This window comes from Pholcus phalangioides, unplaced genomic scaffold (assembly GCF_987345545.1).
Source record: "Pholcus phalangioides strain wild (caught in Gottingen) unplaced genomic scaffold, Ppha-v1.0 ptg000003l_1, whole genome shotgun sequence".
Lineage (NCBI taxonomy): Eukaryota > Metazoa > Arthropoda > Arachnida > Araneae > Pholcidae > Pholcus > Pholcus phalangioides.
The window spans coordinates 55868786-55892425 of NW_028301596.1; the positions used below are offsets into that span (position 1 = coordinate 55868786).

Sequence of the window (23640 nt, forward strand, 5' to 3'; positions counted from 1 at the left end):
AATTGTCAAAGAAACTTTGACTGAGCTTCGGGACGATAGATGACACCTGCGTAGGTTGCTAAATGGCTAGTAATTATGCAATCATTCCATTCACAGTGGAAAAAATATAAACCTGAACATTGGTGCATTTTGCTTCAAACAGGTCATCGTAGACGGAAAATGGAATAGGCGAAATTCATTACCAAGATACCTTCTGGATGATAGTCCGCACTGTGATGGAAGAGAGAACTTTTACAAAATTCATGAAAAATCGTAGTAAATGTGTGAATAACATATGAAATTCTTCAACCGACTCCCTAAAGCTTAAGCTAAAAATTTTGAATGTTACACCGAAACTCAAACGTAAGTATGAGTGTCTTAACTCTGACGGAAGACTTAACGAAAAATGAAGCAGCGCCTTTAACGCATTCGACGTAAAAACAATACGCCCAAACACAAAAGAGTTTCAGGTACGACACATTTTAGCATGTATTCAAAAGGGATAGTAATAGTAATGAATCACATTTCCTTTTACACGTCGCTTAAAAATTCCACTCCCTGATCTGAATCTTTCGTTAAGCGTGAGAAATAGACTCGTGATTTATTTTATGACAGAGAAGATAAAACTAGAAAAAGATCACATTTTAAATGAGTTCCGAGAGAAGTGCAATGATGATGGACGGCGACAGAAATAAACATTAAAGATTCGCTCTTCTTTGACATCAAATTCTGAAATCGGAAGTTTGAATTACCATTTGTCGTGGGCTATTATCGTTTTGCTGAGGTCATGCGGCTCTAATATCCATCATTCAGACACGTCCATGATAATTATGAACGGATAAAAATGAAGGTAAAGATGGAAACATTTCACTGGAAAACGACTTAGATTTAGTGTTCATATGCACATATACTTGTAGTTATTTATAGTCCATAATAAATTGTCCAAGTCTTTAAATATTTATCACGAAAGTTTCAGTTCATTTTCGTAAAATTATTTCAGAAATATCTCGACTGTTTTTATGATCGTTATTAGTGAGGTGATCACATTACATCGAAAGAGAAACTGGATGTCTCAAACGGGTTATTACGGGACCAGTTATTGCCGAAATAATCACTAATTGTTGCTGAAAGAGAATATATAGAAAAGTTGTCAATAAGTGAAAACTAGAGAACTGAAAACTGCATTGAAATTGAAAACTATACAAAAATCATGTAGCACTGGAGATTGTTTCACACACAAAATAAAAATTCTAACGTATAAATGCAGAAGTTAAATGTTATATCTTATCCCCCTATATTTTCATTACACTGCATAGTAACAGTTACGAAAGTGCATGGAATTTACGGCAAACATTAAAAACACCGTAACTGGTATTATAACGGATAAAATTTATATGCTATCATATCATGCACTGATTCTCACGCTGCACACCGGTTCAAAACCAACAGCCTATTTTAGTTGAATTGTAACAAATGGTTTCGTTCTTCTTCGATAGGTAGCAGCATGGTTCCAAAATTTTTTTTTTTTCCGTCTTTGTGTATGATAATAAGGCATATACAAAGGTTTTTAACAGCTGGCTGATGCGAAGATATATTTAGGAAAGAGAAAATTCAACTGCTTTTGTGGGGAATCGAACTCACGTCCTTTCACTTTCCGGTTGAACGCATTAGACCAGTGGTTCTCAACCTTTGGACGCCGACGGCCCGGTTGATTTCTTTTTTGCTGGAGGAATGCGCGGTCATACACACGACTAATGGGAAATAAATGGGTGAAAATAAAACGGTTAACCACTCACGGCCCGGTTTGACTGATGTAAGGGCCCGGCGGTTGAGAAACACTGCATTAGGCTATACAGGCAACGAATATCTCAATCTCTCCTTGGAGCTCGTGTGCACTGAACGGGACCGTATATAGACGGTTGTACCTAACTCAGGCCAAAGCTCACAATTGCTGTCAATGCCACCAGATGGTGAGTTATCCGAGGATGATGTCACTCTCCGCTATTCATACAAAGGTTTTTAACAGCTGGCTGAAACCTTTGTATGGATAGCGGAGAGCTACATCATCCTCGAATAAGGCATATTGCTGTCACACTGCCGAGCACAACTCCGGTGCGGGAAGTGTGGGTGTGTGTACCTAACAGCCTGAGTGCGCATATAGTGTTGTGTGTGAATTTGTAGTGGTGCCATCTATATTACAAATTCTAAGTGAAGTGTAATATTTTAACATTTGTGCCGTTATAGGAATTTTTGTCTCTTTGGTGAGACTTTTTAACAAGGAGATCTGCTTGCATTCGCACAACAACTGAACCACCGCTGCCGTCTACACGAACATTAACCGGTAAGTATACTTCAAGTGTTCATTATTTCGCTCGTTCTTCTAGCTTTCCCTGAACAGTTTCAACCATTCACGAACTTTGTCATCATGAGATCCGGACTGTGCGAATGTGGTGACGAATATGCGTCAAGAAGCGAATGAAGGATCTCATTTTATTAGTGGGCAGCCTATCGATTTTTTCACGCATTTCAAAAACGCCGCCATTTACGACGTCATTCGGATGACATGCGTGTCTGTAGACAATGTACATGTGAAAAACCACGTGCACTCGAATTTCTAACTCTTATCGCAGAATGGTATGAATTTAGTAAACTGTAAAAAATGAGAAATTTTCAAACAACAGCCCTTTCTTCATTTGAGATGACACCAAATGCTAATATTTAACTGGAATTGAAAGAGTTTGTGGAAAATTTACTGACCAAAAATTCACCGACTAACAATTCACCGACAACAGTTCGACTTGAGTTAGTGAGCCAGTAAGTGAGCGAGGAATGACCGGGTGAGTGAATCAATAAATGATACAGTAGTTAGTGAGTGACAGAGTGGTTGGTATTGGTGAATGAGCAAGTGACACAATGAGTGACCTAGTGAGCGAGCGGGCAACTTTGTGGGTGAGTGTCATGGTGAGTGACCCAGTGAGTGGTAGACTGAGTGATCTAGTGAGTGAGTGAGTGACAGAATGAGCGACCTAGTGAGTAAGCGTGTGACCTGGTGATTGAGTATGTGGCAGAGTGATAGACGTGGTGATTGAGTGCGTGTGACAGAATGAGCGACCTGGTAAGTTAGTGATGGAATGAACGACCTAGTCAGAGATTAGCAGAGTAAGCTACTTAGTGAGTGAGCGGGTGAGTGAGTGAGTAGCCTAGTTAGATAGTGAGCGAGTAACAAAGTCAGCGACATCGTGAGTGAGTGAGTGAGTGATTTAGTGAGTGAGTGATATAATGAGAGATCCAGTGAGTGAGTGAAAGAAGGAGCGACTCAGTGAGTAGTGAGTGATAGAATGAGCTACTTAGTGATTGAAAGAGTTGCCTGGTGAGTGAGCGAGAGTGAGTTCTAGTGACAGTCAGGTTTCGCTCATTCCATCACTGACTTGTTCACTCATTTGCTCACTCGATCATTCATTCACTCATGTCGAACTGTCGGTGAGTTTTGCGGACACGAATTGAAAGAATACGAATCTAAACACATAACTTGAAACAGAATAAATTGAAACTCGCACGAGTCAATAGTTTATTCTATGACCCGTGTGATTTATGTTTCGCAACAGAATTACAATCAACCTATGTCTGATAATTTTCCGGGTAGTAGCTTTAAGGATACCGACAAAAGCAATATTCTAATATGCCTTATACTGTGCTCATTAATTTTTCAAGCACCAAATTGTACTCTCATGAACTAAGTTTTCACTGATATGAAGGTTATTTTCGCAAGAGAGAGATTTAACAGCTTATTATAGGATATCATAAGAGTTGGATTCACTCGATGTTATATTGAGATTTTTCTCATTTTCTAACGCATCTTCGCGCGTATTAACGTTGATTCCTCAGACAGCCACGTTAATTGGTTTCTGCGAATCGCGGAATGATCGTGAGAAATCGCGGGATTATTTTCGATTATAAGTATTCTCGACATATTACTAGAAACAGCAGAGCTGATTACGATGTTATTATATTCAAATCTATCTTCTGTGTTCATTGATATTTGGAGCGGATGATTCTCATACCGGTTACCCATTGATTCTGTGTTTTTGTTCTTTTCATTCATCGAGTTGTTTCGATTGGAAGAACATACGTATAAGAGTTATGAATACATATGTTGAATTCTCCAAACCTAATTTATTCGTCGTATATATATACTAGAATTTTGAATTCAATACGTTTCCAAATTAAATCTAAACACCAAGTTCCGGAGATTGAAATATTTTATTGAAATGATTGACAGTCATTTAAATACTTGTAATGAAGCAGTTATGCTATTTATATAGCAGCTTATTTATATCATACAGTATTTGATGAAGTTCTACTTTTTGGTTAAATGTCCTACTTTTGTCCTCCTTTTGTCTTATTTTATAGTTTTTGTCCTCCTTTTGTCTTATTTTATAGTTTTTGTCCTCCTTTTCCACCAAATATTATCAACAATATTCCTGTAATTAATTTAAATTGACGAGGGAATCATCGATTTATATTGCCAAATATTACAAATGTTGTAGATAGCAAATAATGATTCTGCCAAAGCAGAAATTTTATCGTTTTTCAGGTCATTTGTGGACCATTTGGTTTATTAATTTTTCATTTGCTTAGTTTGAGGGGTTCAATAAGTAGAGTAGTCATAAAAACTTCTGTTTGGTATGAAAAAAAATAATTTTGTATTTATTACTTCATGGTCTTTTGGACAGTAACTACCATTCTACATTCAATATTATGGTGCACGTTTTGTGTACAGGTGAAACAACAGTTTGCATAACAGAACAGTTGGATACATGGATGGCCTGTTTTAGGTTTGGTGATTTTGATGCTTCTCGATAGCATTTCTTTCTCTATTTTTAGGGCATGCAGAAGCGTAAATGGTATTTACAATTCTCAGCAGGGGCTAGAAATGATAGTGTTTCGTTTGTCAAAAACGATTGCACTAGCCATTGTACAGTAAAATGTAAACAAATTCCTTTAAAAAAAGGATGGACAACGTAGTAAAACCATCCGGTTCACCTTGATTTAATTTACATCAGACCTTGCAATTTACACATTTTGCACTGTGATTTTGGAAGTGGTCTAGCAAAAGCGTCATTCTTAAACAAGTTACATGTCTTCATAATTTGCTGCGCATTGTCGAAGTGAATTGACAGACTTGACTATGGAAGACTCCAAGAGAGGAAAGTAATTTATATTGTGAGGAGAGACAGAAAATAATTGTTAGTGTATTGTTTTGGCCAAAAAAACAATACACTAACAATTAGTTACTGTTTCAGTTACCAAGTCATTTCTGTCATTTTGCTTTGGCTCGAGTCAATCTCACAGGATACTGAAACAGTGCTATGGTGTTTTTTTTAATTTTTGTAAAAATAAAAAAAAATACATTTTTGAGGGTTTATATTATGCTGTCTAAAAAAGAGTGGGGGGGGGTACCCTCTTCAGGTACATTTACTTTGTATAATGTTTTGAGTGGGAGCCCTGAATATATTATTTTTTGAGATCTATCGCTGGACCTATCAAAAAAAAGTTATGAAAATTCAGGAAAGGCTCAGTGAAAATAATTTTCAAAATCACTTTAAAAGGTGGAAATAACTTTTAAAAAAAAAAAAACGTCCTTGTAAACTGAACGCCATACTTTTTTCGTCAAGAAATCAGAACGGAAATGTTTCTTCTGGAGATGTTTCGATACCCCAACACACGAAGCTTGAGCAGTTTGGTCTCATATCTCCACTGTTCCTTCCCGGTCGTTTATCATCTGCAGCAGTTTCGGACAAGCAAGCGCCAGTGAATCAGAAAATCAACTACACAGATAATAAAGGGATTCGACCTCAGACCATGGAGACAAAAATACCGCAAACCACAAAATCCTCAGCTACCAACAAGACAACGGTCAGAAAATCTGTCATCAGCACCACCAAGAAGACAGCGGTCAAGAAATCCGTCGCCAGCACCACCACCAACACCACGACCAAAAAGTCGTCCGCCAGCGTGAAGATCGACGGCGGCAAGTCCCAGAATTCGACCGAAAAATCAACTGGTCCCAAGGTGCAGCAGCAGTCGCAATCCTCCGTTCATCTCCTCCACCAGCGCATCGACGCCAACGTCACCCCCGGATTCGACCCGGATTCAACCGAAAAACCAACTGGTCCCAAGGTGGAGGAGCCGCAATCCTTCGCTCATCTCTAGATGCTAGAGCCATAAGAAGAATACTGAAAGAGAGGAAGAATGTAGCACTGATGTGGGTGAGAGGCCATGTGGGCGAACGTGGAAACGAGGAGGCAGATCAGTTGGCGCGGGAAGCGACGAAACTGGAGACAACGTCCCAGGAGAAGATCGCTGCGGCAACGGTCAAAAGAATAATTAAAGGGCAGACAATAGTGGAATGGCAGAAGCAATGGAATGATCCAAAAACAAACGGACGGCTTATTCATAGAGTCATCCCAAAAGTCCAGTGGAAAGAACGTTACTGGAGTAGGGAAAAGACAATCTTCTTCTCGGGCCATGGACCGTTTTCACCAACTTCAAGCGTTTCAAAATTTCCGACAATGAGCAATGTATATGCGGAAGAGTGGGAAGTCCAATTCACTTTGCCGCGGAATGTGTCCACACCAGTCGTTTCCACTTAGTTAAGCCACGGCCGCAATTGGAGAACGAGTGGTTTAAAAGAATGGCCAAGGATGATAAAGCACTCAGGAAAATCAAGGAAATCAGGGATCGGCTTTCTGGAAGAGAGTATGGAGTGGCTCCATAATAAGCGGACGGGAGCGGCAGATCGAGCGACGAGCCCACCTGCACCCAGGAGAAGGAGTGAGAGAATCAGAAGGCGTCAGCAGGCAGAACAGGAGACGGGACGACAGGGAGAAGAAGAATGGACTGAGGAGGAAAACGAAGATCAAGAGGCAGACGATCCAGGATTCGACTCCGACTTCCAATGAGGACGAGGCGAAGAAGGAGGAAGTCACGAATTAGTATTTAATTAAATAAGGGCGAAAGCTGTTCCTTGTAGGCGAAGGTCGCGAGGCAGCTCCCTTGAAACCATGCCGGATGAGCGGCTGGACTTTGAGGGCTGGGTGACGGCTGGCCAGGTGTCAGGCAGTTGAATGCATACAGTCGCTTTCGTGGCCCGGGGTATTTGGGGGGGGGACACACACACTCATATTTCCGGCACAACTCAATCGGTAGTAAATTGCCTATGGCGATAGACCGGAGTTGTGCTCGGTTTGAATGAATGAATGAATGAATGGTCTCATATCTCCGAAAAATGCGCATGTGCATTGAAATTTACAAGCACTCTATAATGGTGAATATAATAACCTATCAATTTTACTCTTAATTTCTTTCTCATTTATTCATTAAATACAATTCCAGAGTTTCGTAGCATCTTGGCAGACCTTTGTTCCACTCGCAGATTAATATTTTCTTATTGTACATATTGCGGTAATCTTTCATGTTTCCCCCAATTGATTCACACAGTTTTTTACTTATTGTTGTTGTTGTTGCTGTTGTTATTCTGTGTATAATGCTATCTGCCTTGAGTATCAAGATGTCGCATCGTCCAAGGCGCTGTCTGCCCATGTTCTCATATTATTTTGTATATCGATGCTTTATGTACAGTAAAACATGTTAAAAGCGACCGTTAATCAGGGTTTTAAAATGCATACTTTTATTATACAAGGAGAGATTTTTATTTGGTCGTAAAAGAGGGGTGCCCATTAACAGCTGTTTTACTGTACAATCTTCAATTATTTCGGAAAACGTCTGCGATATGCAAGTCCAGCATCCACAGCTATCGCCCTGATTGTTATACATCAGGGAATTCTGACCCTTCTCGTACTTTTCTGGTTGGCTTTGTTACGGATGCGATGGTGGGGGAAATGAGTTGGGTTTCTACGCCTGATGGGACGTTCTGGGCCTCCGTGAGAGGTTGTTCTGCTTTATTACATGCTTCTCTTTAGAGATTCCTGTTGGAAGGTTAATGTGCGAGTGTTTATGGTTCTCAGGCTTCTTGACGGACAGTTATGGCTGTAGACTGCTCTGATCAGGGCATTTTTAAAAATTTGCAGCCATAATTTTCATTCAGCGACGAGGAAGTAACTTACACACCGCCAACATTCTAATATATTCTAAGAATATTCTGTGATTCTAATTCTAAATAATATTCACTTGTGCAACCAAGGTATGCCGTATGAGATAATGCAAACCCATTCTTTTTAATGATGTCAAAAATAGTCTTCGAGTTAAAAATTTTCCTTTTATAATAAGACCCATTATTAGATATTTAAAGACGAAAAGCCCTGAATTTTATATTAAGCAACAGATACTCATGTAATTAGTAATTTTTAAAATAATCGAATTACAAATGAGATTCAACGGTGAATAAATCCTCAAATCGAGCAACTAATCCGTGATAACCAAACGCGATCCCGACTCTTCAATAACATAAATTCATGAATAAACGTGTAGATAATTCGATAGTTTTTATTAAGACACATCTGAAATTCCAATTCGGAAATCCAGATATTTATTTAAAAATTCCAGCGAGTTTTTAAATGTCCGGGAAAAGAATTTCTCCCGAGATTTCTTCTCTCATGAAAGCGCTTTGTTGCCGCAGGTAACGAAAAATAAGGATAACGAAAGGGTTATCCGAACAGGCACCACGTGATACTTCATTTGAATATCAACCAGAGAGAGAGAACCATATTTTGTTTCCTGTTGTATTTTCTTGCTCACGAGTTACGAGCTTTACCTTATTAAGAATTCAACACGCGTTATGTTTTGCATAGTATAAGGGGGAGAAAAATACAACACAAGTACGCATGTTGTGGATGCAATTTCCCAGGAGAATATATATATATATGACTCCCCACCTTCTCGTATGGACGTGAAACAGATGTGCACACAAATATATTATGTGTATGTTTTTCGAAATCTTTTTTTTTTGTGTTGTGTGTCTGTTGGAACGTGAATTTTACTTGGCGTCATCCTCAACGAAACAAATTTCCATTTTTTTTTAAATGTCAGAAACGACGCGTCGGTTCGAGATTTGCATCGATATTGAACGGGCCTATCTTGAAATGAAATTATTTTTAACAATGTCGGAACTAATTATTCGAAAGAAATGAACGCAGGTTTAAAAAATTGGAAAAGTTTTTAATAAGAAATTTATATATAGAAAGTGCTAAATTTGATGAGTCAAATGTTCTGTGCAATTCGTGACTAACGTTGAGATTGGGGTGTGAATATGTTACGGTTAATTTGATAAATATGGTTATTATGCATAATTAACCAGTCAATATGCATGATCGGCCGAACATTTTGGTAAGTTTGATAAATTTTAGGAAATTTGTCAAACTTACCAAAATGCTCGGCGATCAGATAAATTTCGTAAACATTATCACTTTTACCGGTGATTGTGCGTTGTACCCACATAACGTCTACATTAATTACACATACTAGAAAATACATAATTTGGAATTTTTTCATATTTATCGAATTCACCAATTACACTAGGGTATTATGAATAATCACAGAAAAAGACAATAAAGTTTGAAGCATTTATCAAATTTATCAACAACATTTGGGTGTCATGCATAATCTCAGGTAAAAAAAAAGTAATAATTTTTTCAGTACTCAAAAAAATCACCAACGAAAAAGGCAAATACAAGTGAAATACAAAACTCCTCATGCATTTCGACACGCTATGGGTGTTGTCTTCAGAGGATAAAAATATCACACTGACCGAGGATAGCACTTGGATTGGTTATGAAATCTTAACTCTCGATTGCTCAGTGGAAAGAAAAAAATATGTCTATCCAAATCGAACAATGTGATCAGAATGAATCTGAGCACCTGCGTGTAGTTAACACCAGCTATAGCTAGTCGCTGCTAGCGAAGTGGCTCCCATAGCGTGTCAAAATGCATTAGCAGTTTTGTATTTTACTTGTATTTGCCCTTTTCGTTGGTGATTTTACTGAGTATTATTAGGCAAACTTCTTTCTCTCATATACCTACACAATTTTTTAGTACGTATTTATCAAATTTATCAACGAGCTCGAGTATTATGTATATTCTCGGTAAAAGTGATAAATTCATCAGACTTACCAAGACTATTGGTAAGTATGCATAATAGCCAGTTATTATGTATAATAACCAATTTATATGACAAGTACCGTAATTTATATATCCATTTTATCGAAGTAATATTCTCTCATATTTTTTAGGTCATTTTTACGAATCAATAAGTCTCACGAGTAACAATGCATTTTTAAAAATATATAATCATATTATTAGTATTAGTTTTTTTGCATTTTTAAAAATTTATTTATAAAAAAATCTAGTTTTTCATGATTTTTAAAAACTTTTATCAATATTTCTTGATATGGAATTCCTTTTTTAATTGCACATCAACCAGAATAAATTTTCCTAAAAAGCATTGATTAGTTTTTTTAGAGGTTTCATTATAATAATTTTTTAAAAAATTATTTTTAATAAATAAAATTTAATAAGTGTTGAATGATTTTATGATCTCTGCTTGCGATTGGTTTACTTCAATCCTTTTTTAAATTCATTTGAATTGAAAGAAAGAATTTTAGCTGTTCTATTAATTAGATTAGAAATCGATAATACATTATTAAATTAATCTAACTTTTTTTAAACACTGTATTATGTATATTTTTTCAAATTCAGTTGAAATTCTATTTTTGAAAATATACATACCATACGCTAATGAACGCAGTTGTAAAGTAACTGTTTCATAATATCACCCAGATTATGAGGTCGATTGGAAAATATTTATTAATGGACTATCCATTTATGAAATCGACTATACCGAGTGAACTAATGATTTTTGAACGAATGCATTTACTACTTTTTATCACTCTATAAACGAAAAAAATCGGTTTCAGCAAACGTTTCTTAACTACTTTATCATCCATAAATCATATATATACCGTACTTATTTATCCACAGTTCAAGACCATCAGTTTCAAACTATTTATAATCAATCTTCATAGATTATATATATCTATTCCTTAACTACACGAACTTCTCTCACTATACAGTAATATCAAGTAGAAATATACTTAAAATAACCAAAAATTGAAAAGTTCATGGACTTGAACAGCTACAAAAAAAGATAACTCCGTACCGCATACATTATGATCTGAGTGAGAATGTTCCAATATTCCAACACAGTAGCTACTGCTGTTTCGTGCACGAAAATCTAGTTATACGTACACGAGAGTGAATCAGTTTGTTTTTAGTACTAGTATATTAGCGATAATATGTTTTGTTACAAATTTTATTGGTGAGCTAATGTTTTTATTTCACGTTTAATCGAAAGAAAAATGGAATAGAATTCATATTATTTCGTATTAGTTTTTATTTTATTTTATTGCATTTTTCTCATTGAATTGTTTATTTCCATAACTTTTATCAAATTCAGTTTAAATTCTTATTTTTTTAACTCTAGATTTTTTAAAAATTCAGTTTCGATTATTTTGTAAAATAGATAATCAAAACGCAACTGAACGTAGCTGTAAAGTCACTCTTTTATAATATCACCCAGTTTATGAGGTCACTTTGGAGAGTAGTTATTGATGCGACTTTACCCATTGACGAAATCGACTATATCGGGTAGATAAATGATATTTGAACGAATGATTTTACTACTTTTAGGGCTCTAAACGTAAAAACTTGTTCTCAACTGACGTTTCTTAACTACTCTCAATCATCCATAAATCATATATACCGCATTTATTTTTCGAATATCCACTGCAAGACCATTATAGTTACAACCACTCTATAATCAATCTTCATAGATGTATATCTTCATTTCCTAAGTACACTAAAGTTCTCTTAGTGTATAGTAACATTAACCAGGAATATATTAATATTCAATGTAACCTAAAAACGAAAAATTTCATTGACTTGAGCAAGTATAAAAAAGGTAATTCTATACTGCATTCATTATGATCCGAGTGAAAATATTCCAATACAGTAAATACTATTTCGTGCACGAAAACCTAGTTATACGTACACGAAACTGAATCAGTTTACTTTTGGTACTAAGTACATTAGCGATAATATGTTTCGTTACAAATGTTGGAGGTGAACTAATGTTTTTATTTCGCGTTTAAGCAAAAGAAAAATGGGATCGAATTCAAACTATTTCGTATCAGTTTTCTTTATATTTTATTTCGTTTTTGGTTGGAGAGAACTTTCGGTTCAAAATTGGTTTCCTCTCACGGGGACCGTAATTGTTCTTTAAGAGGGAAAAACCTTTGTTTTTTCACTTTTTTTCTCATCCTCTTGATGGTTTTCAAATGAGGAAAAGAAAAGTATGGACTGTCATTAGAGAGCGCAAAATGTTTTGCAAAACATCTGATTCCTTATTTTGTTTTTTTCTTTCAAACAGAAAACGAAACTTAATGGTTGTTTTCTCTACTAAGAGTTCGTATTTGATTATTCTTCCTTTTTTGAAACCGAACTCAGTTTAGGTTCTACTGTATATTAAATTTAGTTGCGTTACTTCTTTTTGTCTTTCGTGTATTCCCGATGGACTTTAAGTGAACATTGATTATAATCCTTACCCGGAATATCTAACAGAAAATCGGTTAAATGATTCCTTTTTTTGGAGGACGTTGACGTCTATTTATGAAATATCGATTACGATTTTCTATGGATTTATTGATGAGTAATATTAGGGTACATTCAAAACATCAAATGTGGGTTGGAGTATTTTGATTGTGAAGCATTCATCTTCGTTGACGTTCATTTCTATTGTAGATATGCATATTTAGGATTTTAATGTTTGATATGAAATTTATATGTAAGGTTTTAGGGATTTTTTTATAATACTTTTCACCTCTTTTCTCAAGAATATGTATTTCTTTTTATTGAAAAATAAATGTTTCTAAAGTATCCAATATAGATATGCTTGAAGATTTCCATTATCTGAATTTATCATTAATCGTTAGGATTACTATCAAATCTAATTTTTTTTCGATTTTTTAATTACATCAGGAATCAAATGAAAACTGATTGGTTTTACGAATTTGGTTATCCAACAACCAATTCCTTTTCGAATTTGTTTTTAAAGATTCTAATTCGTTTTTAAAAATCCTATTCCTATCCTAAGTTTAATTATTTCTTGGATTGATTATTAAACTTCGATCGATTTTTTAAATATTTTTATACCAAAACTTCAATTGATTTTAAAATTTATGGGATAATTTTTGTTTTCTAGGTTTACCGGTACCCAAAAATCAATTGATTGTTAAAACTTTTGAACATTTTGCCAATTTTGAACTTCAGAAGATCAATTGGCATTTGATATTCGATTATTAAAGAATTCAATAATAAATAAATAAATTAATTAATTAATGAAAAAATAAATGGATTAAATAAATTGAAAGTGACCGGTTTTTTCAGTTTGAGTATTACAAAATCGATTCATTTTTTTGAGTATTCAAAAATTACTTTTTTTAATTCAGTTATTCAAAAACTAAACCGACTTTTCAAATTTCATTTTATTATTCGAAATTTCTTAATATTTTATTTAAAAAGACTTCAATTTTTCCTATTTGATTAGAAAAATATTTTATTCCTGCGATGATTGAGACTGTTTTAATCTCGATTATTGATTTTGACTTTATTGATTTCTGATATTTTTTTTGATTTTCTTTGAAAAAAATTTGATTTTTATTTCTTTTAATTTGAGTACAACGTTTTACCTTTTCAATGCGATTCTTGATTATGATTTTTTTTGTCAAATTCTATGGTTTATTTTTACTCTTTTTTAAATTCGATTCTTGATTTTTATTTCTTACTCTCTATTACAAAATTTTTGAGTATGAAACATTTGGAACCAAATGAAAGACGGCACTTATCAGTCAGTTTTTAAAATTGAATTTATAATCAAACACGAATATAATTTCAAATGATCATTGCCTTTTCTTGTTCGATTGTTATACCCAAAATTTGACTATAATCATCGCTTACCGAATAGAAGCACTCTAACAAATGTTTGATATGTACATTATAACACATCCGGTCTAGTTCACACCTTTATTAACCTCGAAGCGGCTCAGCTATTAACGTGCTAACACCGTTTCCAGGAATCTCAATCATATTAACTCCTGAGAACCGCGCAACGGGAATGGCACTCGTCGCTCCTGATTGACCTCGCGTCCAATCCCTGTTTGCATCTAGTCAACATTATCGAAACGCAGCATGTTGATCAGCTGACAAATTATAGCAAAGCTAATTATGCGCTTTATACAAATTTGTATATCATAACACGTCTCCTCAATGCTTCATTCAATTCGTGAGAATGCCTATCCAGCAATAATAATATACTGAACGTATTCTTCTATCACTTTTTGGTTGCCATTTATTAGGACTTCGTGGACTTGAAATATCAACGAGCTGCAGTCAAACACCTCGGCTATAACGTCGATAACTGTCCAGGCTGACTCCCAAAGAGGATGATGTTAATGAGTGGGGCTAGAATTTCTATGACTTTGCATATTTTTCATGCATTTAGCGTGTTTTTACGCTATATAGCATTTTTTCATGATTTTCAGTAATTGAAGACTTGAAAAAGGCTCTAAGTGCCATTTTTTTTCAAAAATTGTTTTTTCCCGCAAAGAAAAGCAAAAAAAGCTTAAAGTTGTTCCCTGACGATTGGTTAATTTGTTGCAGCTACCACTTGGTAGCGCTTGATATATCTCCTAATACATCGGTTTCCCTTTCACATCGACTTTCCTCGGAATTAATATTTTGGCATTTACAGTCTTTTTTTGATTCCAGTCTTCAATTTTAGAGCATTTTTCATGATCCTCAGAACTTAAGAAATATTTTCATATTTTGGACAATTATTTTATTTATATTAGCATGATAATGAAGAGGGACTTTTTTCTCAAAACTCTGTTTTCCCTAGCTTCATTTCTCGCTATTGGCGATTGTAGCGATAATTAGAAGTTTTACTTATCTTTGAAAATGGTTTTTTTGGCAATTATTGCGATTTTTCGGCTATGTTAGCAACTATTGGCAACTTTATTGTACAGCCCATGTCAGATGCCCTTGAGACCCAAGTTTAGGTCATGTCCTATAGGTTGAGAAATCTTTGATGTGTAAATACAGCAAAACCTCTCTTTTGTGGACTCCGCCGGGACAAAAAAAAAAGTTCTTCCGTAAAAGAGGGGTGACCGTTAATCAGGGGGTTTGAAATGCATACTTTTTTATACAATGGGAGATTATTATTTGTCCGTAAAAGTGGTTGACCGCATCTGATGGAGGTGGGGTGTCCGTTAAGAAGGGGCTTCACTGTATTTAATTACATCTGATTCCTAAAAGGCATTAAAAACGTCATTCTCGGTTACAACAGTACCTCGATTATAACGCAGAATCTTCGATATCGTTTGGACTGCCTCTTGTATATCATGCTACCCATAACAGCAGTAATATTCCTAAGTATTTGCGATTATTCATACCGTTAGATGGCGTAATCCAAATGTAAGAAATCCTAATTAAATTAATTTTATTGATTTTTTTTTTTTGTAAATTACTGTCGGGGTGAAAAGGAACTAAAATATGTGGTATATTCAAACATTAAACACGAAATCTCGATGGAAATTTAAACTCAATTTTTTTTACTTATAGATAAATCTTTTGAGAAAACACTATAATTAGTTAATTGCCATTAACATCTTCGTGAAACTCCGTCGGGAGAGAAATGATTAATATCATGATCGCGTAATTTATTATGTGGAGAGCGATGACCGAAATACGTGTTGGTGACATTTTAAAAGCATTATTTGAATAAAATAACTTTTTTCTTATGATGGAAGTTATTGTTTTCTATTAGAAGATTGAAATTTCATTATAATTAAGATAATTATATTTCTTCTAGGACATTTTTTTTGTTATTAATACCAGATTAATTTCGGTATCGACTGGAAGATTTTTTTTACTTGTTTCGAGAATTTTCTTTCAAATTTTTTGATAGTTTCGAAAGATAATTAATAATTCCATTAAACATGAAGAATTACATCCCATAAATAATTTTCATATACTTTTATCCAATATTTATTACCGAAGTTCTTCATTTTATATATATTTTGCTCTTATTAATAAGTAATTTCGGAGTATTCTTTATAAGTAGTTCGAAGTTAATATCTTCTCAATTAGATAATTGCTGTTGCACGTTAAAGTAATTTTATTTTTCGTTATATGTTGCACTTTCAAATTGCTGTGCCAATGGATATGTGATTTTGTTAATGGTATGTCATTGGATGTATTTTTTTGCATGTCTAAATTGTGATTTTTATTACACTCATTATGGATATTAATGAAAATTTGTTGCCGCCAAGTTTCGTTGTGAATTCTTTTCGGCTAGTTGTTGGAGATATCCGCTCATTTGATGGTATGAGATTGTTCGTTTTTGTGCATAGCTGTCATTGTTACTGGGAATGATATACAGTCAAACCTCGTTAGTGCGTCACCTGGGTAACGCGTCACTCCGCTTTCCGGGTAATTTTTTGGACATCCTAATCATCCTCTATGGGGATCTAATGTTAGTAAACTCCTGATAATGCGTCACCCAATTCCGCTTAAGAAGTCACTTTTTGTGAAAGCACTCGTGGAAAATTACCACTCAAATCGGAAACTCTTCGAGCAACATACACGATGAGTCCAGTCTTATCACCTCAAAGCCTAGCATTTCAAGCAGAAGCCACTGAAGCCTTCATTCGCCCCTTTACTCTTCTGTCACTGCAGGTCTGCTGACAGACTTTTTCAACATTGGGCTATTTCTTACTTGAGATTGGTTCAGCTGGAATTTTTTTTTTTTGTCAGCGAGTTGCGGTTCTTGGTCAGCTTTAGCTGAGAAAGTGTCCACGGCAGAAATCACCGGTATTTTTGTTTTTTAGAGAAAAAAATTATTAGTTTAAGTCACTCAAAATTTTTACCGGCTTTTTGATATTTTAACCTTTTATCGGCCGAATTAAGATTTGAATTGATTTTAATTTTTTTCTATTACAGTCAAACCTCGTTAGTCGTCATCCGGTTAACACGTCACTCCGCTTACCGGGTCACTTTTTGGAAGTCCTAATTGTCCTCAGGCATGAATTGGCACAGCTATGGCTTATTCCGTTTAACGAGTCACTCCGCTTAATAAGTCATATTTTTGCTCTCCCAAGAGTGGCTCATTAACGAGGTTTGACTGTATTTCCCCTTCTGATCCTTTAGTTTAGAGATATCAACCATAAAACTCATGAAAAGAAAAACTTTTCCTGCACGCTTTCTGGACTTGCCTATCTTCATAGAAATAACATTGAAATTAAAAACAAAAAAAAAATTAAATTTTACTTTTCTTCGAAAAAAAGCAATTAAAAAAAAACAAAAATTTATGGCGTAAGCACTGAAATGAATGAAATTTTTGTGTTTTCACGTGTTTAGGGAAAAAAATGAAGAGTTTTTAATAAAAGTGATGTTTCGGGAACATTGGCCGTAAGTTTAAACAAATCTTAGATGGACAGTTATAATGTAGCTAGACATATGTAACTTATAGAGGAGGAATATGAAAGATCGACCTTTTGAGAAAATTTGTTGGGACTGGAAAACACACAAAACAGACAGTCTTTCAATTTCTATCTCCTTTGAAGAAAACCCCTGAAGAAAAAGAATGCGCTTCAACTACCAATTCCACAAAAACAAAACTCATCAGTGCTTTTTCAGTGAAAATGAATTCTTATTTTTTTGAACTCATGAATGAATATTTTATTTTTATTTATGATGTGAAAAATTGAACTGCCAGACGAGACGACAATACTTTGGTTTCCATAAACATGCGGAAGAATTTGCGAATTTTTAAAATCGAAAAAAGTAATATTTTTTGTGTTATTCAAATGCGTAATAAAAATTCTAGTAATATCAATTTTCATGACGGAATTCGTTTGAATAACTAAAATTTACTTTTTTTCCTGCATGAATGCATCAGTACGGAGACAGGAATCATCACAGCCATGGCTTACTCCGTTTAACGAGTCACTCCGCTTACGCGGTAATATGTTTGATCTCCTAATAGTGACTTATTAACGAGGTTTGACTGTACTCAAGATGCCCCGGAAGTTACATCCCTTCGATTTCGGGTAGTAAGCGAGAAAGTCTAGCTCGTTTTCACCGTTATACAGGGTGTCCTGTAAGTGCTGGCACGGCCTTTATCTCATCAACCGTCTGTCGTAGAGGTACGATTCCGAATTTATAAAATGCTCAACAGACGTTCAAAAATCACCCTGTACCAAATTTGAGAGTGGAAATACAGTGTTTCACAAAATAAGAAAATCTAAAGTTTTATACGGTCCCCCGTGCTCTAATGCCTCTTCCAATTAGAAAATTGTTGCCCCGCCTCTCCTGATGCCGACGAAAAAAAAATTTGTTTCCAAGTGCAATATTCGTAGATATATTCAAATTCGAAAAACGGAGAAAATTTGGGAAAGAACAGCGATAAATGCGGAAAAACCGTTTTACCAGCATTTAACGCGGTTCTTTAACCAAATTTCCTTCATTTTCGAATTTGAATATCTCTGAATATTACACTTGGAAACATATAATTTGTTTTGATGGCATCAGGAGAGACATGGCAACAAATTTCTATTTGGAAGTTAGAGAACAAGGGGGACCGTTTAAAAATTTAGATTTTTAATTTTGTGACACACTGTATTTTCACTATCAAAACTGCTCCAGGGTAATTTTTGAATGTCCGTTGAACATTTTGTAAATTGGAATCAAATCTCTACGACGGATGGTTGATGAGATAAACGCCGTGTTACAACTTACGGGACACCTTGCATATAACATTCGCTAAAGAGTGCAAATACGGAAATCAGTGAGAAGTATATCTCTAGAAATCCATCATGAAAACAGCATATGAAAATAATATGTAGATATCATGTATGTAATTACGTAGGCCTACACTGTAGTTTGATATGATCTACAATCAGCACTAGTTGTTGGAACCCCTTGAATCGAAAACCCCTGAAGAGATGCCCGCACTGTTCAAATACGTTTATTGAATCGTATTTATATGTCTGAACTGTGTGAATGTCTGTATGCTTATTATACAAATTCACACGCTTTTACGAATTTTTATCGAAATTTCAGTATACACTATACTAAACGAGACTCGGATAGGATAGTTGATAGCTATTCTGTGTTCTTATTCCAGATTATTCCTAGTATGTATGTACAGTCGGACCCACTTAGCGAGAGTACTCTCATTTATAAATCGAATTGATGCATTTTGTTCGGTACAATGCAAATCGTGTAGCAATTCTGCCGCTTTATGCGAGCGGGGTTTTTTACGATAGTTCGGATTTAACGTGGGACTCAAAACGGATAGATTGGTTGAGAAAAAGAGCACAAAAATGAAAGTAAATAATGAAAGAAAAACTACCAAACTATGTATTTGAGTTTTTTTTCGTAAAAGTTCTCTTATGACTTCTCATAAAAATGTGGATAATGCGCTTTGACGAGGGTACTGTGCTAGGCGAGAGATGACTGTCAATCAAATGTTCGACAAGATCTTTCAGGATGAATTTTGTTGTCAGTGTGCAGGAACAGAAATACTTCGTCTAGAAGGGAGCATGGAAAATGAAGGTGAGAGACTGTACACACGCACAATCAGAATTTAGAATATGACCAATTCAACCCTTACGCAGTTTCCAATACAGACTAAATATGTTTGAGTGAGAAGATCATCAGCGAAATTTTTGATTTACCGAGTGATTTGTGTTCTAATTTTTTTTTTGGGGGGGGGGATATGTCCAAAAGCAAAGTTTTCACCCAGTGTTTAATTGCTAGACGAGTGCGGGCCACTTCATTGGTTTGAAAAAGTGTCGGGCCACTGAAGCAATCTGTAAATGTGTCGCAGATCACTCAATTTATCTAGAACTGTGTTGCGGGTAACTTGAGTGATGTGAAACTTCACCGCAGGCCGCTTAAGTGCTTTGGAACTGCGCCACATGTCACTTGAGTATTCTGTTAACATGTCGCGGGTAACTTAAGTGATCTGAAATGTGTCGCTTGTTATTTAAGTGCTGCGGAATTGCGCCTCTGATCACTCAAGTGATTTGGGAATGTTTTGCGGCCCACTTAAGTCATGTGTGAATGTTTTGCGGCCCACTTAAGTCATGTGTGAATGTGCCGTGAGTAACTTGAGTGAATCGGAACAATGCTATGGGTAACTTGAGTGATGTGGAACTGCACCACGGGCTGCTTCAGTTCTCTGGAGTTGTCCCAGGTTACTCAAGTGATCTTTAAATTTGCCGCTGAGTTCATTTTTACAAAATTAGGTTTGAGGTCACGAGCCACTTCAGATGACTCCAATGGTCAAATTTCACCCGCGGGACACTTCAGATGACCCCGAGGACCACAGGTTGATCATATATGTACTAAACTACTCTGGGAATCCGCAGATGAGCCATGAATCGGAAGGAAGCCGCAGGTGACAGAGGATTAAGAAAACAGTTTTAACTTGTCAAAGTGACAATAGAAATAAATCAAGTTATTAGAAAACATTTAAAAAAATACACACACACACATCGTCCTGCTAAATATTAGGACCGTAAAAATAGATCGAAATATGTTGACTGAGTGAAAGATAGAACTTTGGCGCTGTACTTATCCCGTTGCCGAGATCTCTTCCAGCCCAGCCTCGTGGCAGACTCCGGAACAAAAATAACTCGCTTCGGCAGTACATATACTAAAACACTTGCATCTTTGAAAAAAAAAATATATTTTTTAAATTTTAATAATGAAAAATGATTAAAGTTGACATTTTCTATACCCTCGCGTGGGCATGTTGTCGAAGAAATACACGGGCGGAATTTATACATCCCCAGGGCATTTCGAGCTTCGTCCAGCCCATGAATATTCACTGACAAAAATAAAAAATTCCAAAAATGCTTCATCAAAAATTTTTGCAATTCGCCGCACGAATCAAAAATTAATATTTTAAACTGAATAAACGACGAAATTGAAGTGAAAAACGCGAACACGGCAAATCAGTTTACACTCACGGAATATTCATTTGAATAATAATAATTCTAGAGAATTCCGTCTTTATAAAACTTTCAAACAAACTTTAAAAATATTTATCAGAGTTTCGTAAAATTCCAAAGAAAAGTGATTTTTGCGTTTTCATTCCTGATTTTTCCTGAAAATAAAATACCGCATATTCATTTTTTCGCTTTAGGATATATGTGTGTAAAAACAAAATACAAAAGTAAGAGGAAATCTTTTCCCTCGTGTGTGTGTGTTTTTCCAGGACGGAAAGTTTTCGTTTTCCCGGAATATATTTTTTCTTCTATTTCTCCCGTTTCCCGACGGGGCGTAGAGTAAGTAAGTACTGTACTGTAGTAGTAGCAACTACCGCCACCTAACACACTTAGTTTGCCGTTAGGAGGAGGCAAGACTCTTGGTCATCGAACATTGGCGAGGCAGTTTGCACAGGACTTCCGAAGAGGTTCGTTCGCTTCTACCGATTTTCTCTCGCTCCAAAATAAGGCAACTTTTTTTTTTTTTGCCAAGTCTTTTATATACTGTATACACGTATTTGGTTCATGTGTGCTTACCAAGTAATGACGTAAATGTAAAGCCGTGTGTTTGGTTTAGCAGCAGCTACTGGCCAGTGTCCAAGTTCCAAGTGATAGCGAAACTGTATATTTTTTTCTTATTATTTTAGTTTTTTTTTTTTGGTCTGGGGAAAAATATTTGCTGATGGACATTCTATGATGGAATTTCCTGCGAAAGGTAATTCAATCATTTATTTGTATAATAAAGTTATTGTAGCACCAAAGTCATTACTTTAAAGAGAATTTTATAGAAATACAATTTCATTTTTTTGTGCATGTATTTTTATGTAATTGATGTAATATCCAGAAATTTGATTAATATTGTGTGAAATAATTTTTTTGTTCTACATCACAACCGTTTGAAAGACCAGTAAATCAATTTGAATAATTATTTAAAATTAATTTTTTTTCCGATGAAAATTGATAGCAAATTTAAAATATCGAATCTTCTTTCTATATTACTATTTGAAATGTTAAAAAAAAATATTAAACTAAATAAAACGTATTCTCAATAATTTATTAAATAAATTCAGTAATTTATTTTTATAATCAATGGAAACTTCTATTGGAGTAATTATTACTTCAAAGAAAATCTTATAATTGTATGTGATTCATTTCAGAAACATAAATTTCGTAAAATAATTATGTTTTGTGCTAGATTTGTTTTATATTGGGTTTAATATCCATAATTTTCGTTACATTGTCTGGAATAGTTTTTCACTTCATCTTCACCGTTTGGAAGATTAGAAAATCAGTTTAAATGATTATTAAAAAATTTTAGTACCTTATAAAAATGAATAGCAATATTATTTAAATTATGAAGCATTGAAAAATAATTGAAATTATAATAAAATTTAACTAATTCAGTCATTCACCGTATTCGTATTATCAATGGAAACTTTTATTGTAGCATTATAGTCATTAATTCAAAAACAAAAGTTTGTTACAATTCGTTTTGCGAATAAAAATTTCTTATAATTATTGTTTTATAATGGATGTAATATAAATATATTATGGGAAACGATTTGATTTGATTTTTATTCTTACCATTCATAAGGTAAGGAAAACAATTTAATTAACTATTCCAAAACAAGTTCTTATAAAAATAAGTAAAAAATAAATAAAAAAATCTATATTCTTACGATTTTTGGAATATTAAAAGCAATTGAGATAATTACAAAGTGAAATGTTATTCAATAATTTATTTGCATAATCAACGGGAAAAACCTATTATAGGTTTATAATTAACTCAAAGAAACCTACCTACTAGTCATTACTTCAAAGAAAATCTTATCGCAGCATAATTAATTTTAGAAGCATATATTTCTTGTAATAGTTATGTTTTTGGCATGGATTTTTTTTAATAATGTTATTACATCAATAATATTGATAATATTTGGCGAGAAAAAATTATGTTCTTTATCCTAGAGCTTTGAACAATTAGAAAATAAATGTAATTAACCATTATTCAAAATAATTTTTCGCTATAACAATAAATAAAAAAATCTATATTTTTACGATTTGGAGAATTAAAAATAATTGAAATAATTATAAAGTGCAATTAATTCGATTCGATCATTAATTTCTTAACCAATGGAAACATTCATTGGAGCACAGTACTGTACTCAATACTTTGAATATTTTGTTACAATTCGTTTTAGAAATATAAATTTCTGATACTTATTATATGTTTTGGGCATGGATTTGTTTTGCAATGGTTAAAATATCCGCTATTTTGATAATATATTGGTTAAAATATTTTTTTTCTGTATCCTTACAAATTAGAGAAAAGGTCAAAATAAATTTGAATAATTATTTAAAAACATGATATTTCCCTTATAAAAACAAACGAAAAATCTTGAATAATTTGAAATATTAAAAAATAATTAAAATGATTGCGAAAGATAGTAATGAATAGTTTGTCTGATTCATATTCTTGAAATTTTTATCGGCTCGAAATACAGTACATTCAAATAATAAGAATAATCGTAAGTAACTG

At 34.4% G+C, this 23640-nt stretch overlaps 1 protein-coding gene across 1 annotated transcript in view; it reads left to right on the top strand.

Moving 5' to 3' along the window:
• Nucleotides 1-21498: 21498 nt before the first annotated feature.
• Nucleotides 21499-23640, top strand: part of LOC149088923 (endothelial cell-selective adhesion molecule-like) — a 143131-nt gene continuing 140989 nt past the window's right edge. Inside the window, exon 1 of the mRNA XM_089250872.1 lies at nt 21499-21819. The gene's annotated coding sequence lies outside the window, so the exon portion shown is untranslated. The remainder of the gene's footprint in view (nt 21820-23640) is intronic.